Here is a 3,110-nt window from a genome sequence, read left to right as displayed (position 1 = left end):
ACACTTGCTTACAGTGTCTTTCTTGTGTAATGAGTCTATCGTGATGGACAAAGTTAAGATCCCAACAAAAAGTGCTTCTTGATACTATGATGCAGCAACTTAACCTTCCAAATTGCAGTTTACTAAACAGAAAGTGCTTCTTGATGCTATGATACAGCTTCTTGATGCTATGATGCAGAAACTTTATGCTATGGGCAAGTGATTCATGCTGCTCTTGGTTCTTCTGTACACTTGAAATAAGGAACAATATTCCAAAGTATGATAGTGTTTGGTTAAAACATATACCTTAGTCCATTACTTCAGTTTCTTCTTCTGAAGTTATGTTTTGCTTTTCTACTTCTTTGCTCTGCTTTACACAATTTACATTGCTTTCGAGTCCTTTTATTTAGGACCAGGGAAAAACCTCTAATTGTTAACTTTGTATTTTCCCACTGACTAGCGCATATCTTGCCTAAGCGCAGGCTTAAGCAATGCGTTTTGTTCTGCCCTAGCGCCTAGGTGCTTACACCCTTTCCCCCTACTGATTTAAGAGGTGTGGATATTTTTTAAGGATGTGTTGCTCGCTTTGTTGTTCAGATCACAGAAGAAGTATGTACAAGTATACATCACCGCTGTTACTTGGTTGCAATTACAGTGTATTTTAAAACACACACTTGCTGAACATCTGCTCGTGCTTACAATGCTCTATGAGGGAAATAATAGATCAACACTTGCTTTTTTGCTCCTTTTGAATAGTTGTCAGGACCTCACCGGCAGATCCCTCAGCTATCAGGGAAAGCAGCCATCAGCGGAGATTGAGGGTGCCTCTCCGGCAAGAGTGCTCGTGTCGTGGTGGTTTCCCACCAGCAGCATGGGGGAGACGGTGTCCTCTGCAGCTAGGTCTACTTGTTGGCGACCTCACCGTCACCAGCCCATCTGCAGGTATGCTAACTCCTCTTCTATTAATGCAAAAAGGAGATGCTCAAATGGATTGAGTAGTACCCTCCTGAAACTATTGTAGGGATGGACATATGGATTGATTGGTAGGCCCCTGAAAGCTACATAGATCTGAACCAATAACTTTAATAAGAATGTGTATCCCAGCTCCTTTTATAATCTTGAATCCTTCTCGGTCCTACTAAACTGTAACTCATGTTTATTTTTGGAAACAATATTTTGGACATTCCTAACCTGGTCAAGGGAATGTATTGCCCACCTACAGTGAGAGACACATATGAAGTAGGTCCTACTAAAAACCTAAAAGGATGAGTTACAATAGGTGTGCATAGAGTACTAACATTTTTGCTATCTTTATGCTCCTCCATATGGATGGGAACTAAAATGATGATGATATTATTCTACCTTTCAATATTTGGTGGCGCATATTTAAGAAAATCACAGCTAAGCATGTCACTTTCTAAAAAGACGCTTGACTGGAATGTATATGTATATAGTTAATAAAATCATAGTGACTGATTGTTCAGTTCCTTTGTTTAGATTAGAGGTGTCTGCATGCATCCAAGTGAACGGTCTTTCCAGCTCAAAAGAGAAAGTGACCGATGTTTTGGCATATTTTCCTATTAGGAATAAATGGATGCCCATGCACGTATGCACACAGATTTCAGGTTACAGTTTAATTAGGAAACAGATGATACCTCATTGTGTCGTATTGGTCTAAGAAGAGGGGATATACTTGGTGAATATATATGTTCCACCCGACCGTTAATTTCAGAGAAAAGGACATGCACTTCAGTAGCAAAAATTTGATAGTTATGTACTATCTGTAATGCTAAGCATTTATTTGCTAATATCTCCTCATCTGAATTTGTATTTTGTGCCATTTGGCCTTTTAACTATATGGGCATATGCAGATGGTCTGAAAACCAAGATATGCCACAGATAATAACTATACGGGCTGCTCCAAATGGACTAAGAATGGAACCATATCCTAGGCCTACATGCTAATATTGTACAACAATGAATATCTTAACTTATTTATACTTAATCAGCTGTGTAATAATAAGCGTGATATTAGCTTTCGTACCCATGTTCATGGTTGAAATACTTTTCTGCAATCTATGACACATTTGCTTCAGTTTCCATGTCTTGCTTCATGCTATCAACATTGTTAATCATTTATCTTTATCTTTCTTCCCCTTTACAGCCTACTTGAATGGATATGCTTCCTGAGAGACCATTTCTTATGCATCAGATCCTGAAGGTGGATGATGCTTGTTTAGATATCTATGATTCCAAATTATTCAAAATGGTTCATGTTATATTGGATGCTATTTTATTGAGAGTGGCTTCAAACAATATGGCATGACCATATTTATTTTCTCTTTGGCCAATAATGAAATGATCTGTGTGCATATAAAATGGTTATCGATACCATAATTCTTGGTTTTAATTAGCCTTTTGCGCTAACCGGTTTAAGCCATTCTACTATATGTAATACAATCCACATTGTATCATCTTTCCATTTACGTCTCTTACTTATTCACTACTAACATTCCTTCTAAATGGCTTCTTGCGCCATTGGCGCAACCAGGTCATCTAGTTGTTCTCAAGCACGATAAAAAGGAACATGTTCTAGAGGATCCACTTCCAGAGGAACCTGCCGATAATTGATACGTCTCCGTCGTATCTATAATTTTTTATTGTTCCATGCCAATATTCTACAACTTTCATATACTTTTGGCAACTTTTTATACTATTTTTGGGACTAACATATTGATCCAGTGCCCAGTGCTAGTTCCTGTTTGTTACATGTTTTTGTTTCGCAGAACATCCATATCAAACAGAGTCCAAACGGGATAAAAACATACGGAGATTTTTTGGAATATATGTCATTTTTGGGAAGAAAAATCCACGCGAGACGATGCCTGAGGGGGCCACGAGGCAGGGGGCACGCCCCTGACCCTCGTGGCCACCCCGTAAGGCGGTTGGTGCCCTTCTTTCGCCGCAAGAAAGATAATATCCGGATAGAGATCGTGTTAAAATTTCATCCCAATCGGAGTTACGGATCTCCGGAAATATAAGAAACGGTGAAAGGGTAGAATCTAAGAACGTAGAAACAGAGAGAGAGACAGAGAGACAGATCCAATCTCGAAGGGGCTCTCGCCCCTCCC

At 39.3% G+C, this 3,110-nt stretch overlaps 1 long non-coding RNA gene across 1 annotated transcript; it reads left to right on the top strand.

Moving 5' to 3' along the window:
* The first annotated feature begins 373 nt into the window (after positions 1–373).
* On the top strand, positions 374–2,632 carry LOC125553659. The gene is made up of 3 exons (XR_007304135.1): positions 374–588; positions 736–921; positions 2,144–2,632. It is a non-coding gene; the product is annotated as an uncharacterized LOC125553659 (long non-coding RNA).
* Positions 2,633–3,110: the final 478 nt, after the last annotated feature.

The sequence above is a fragment of the Triticum urartu genome, chromosome 4, assembly GCF_003073215.2.
Source record: "Triticum urartu cultivar G1812 chromosome 4, Tu2.1, whole genome shotgun sequence".
Lineage (NCBI taxonomy): Eukaryota > Viridiplantae > Streptophyta > Magnoliopsida > Poales > Poaceae > Triticum > Triticum urartu.
Note: the sequence above shows the minus strand (reverse complement) of the source record. Positions and strands in the feature narration are given on the sequence as shown.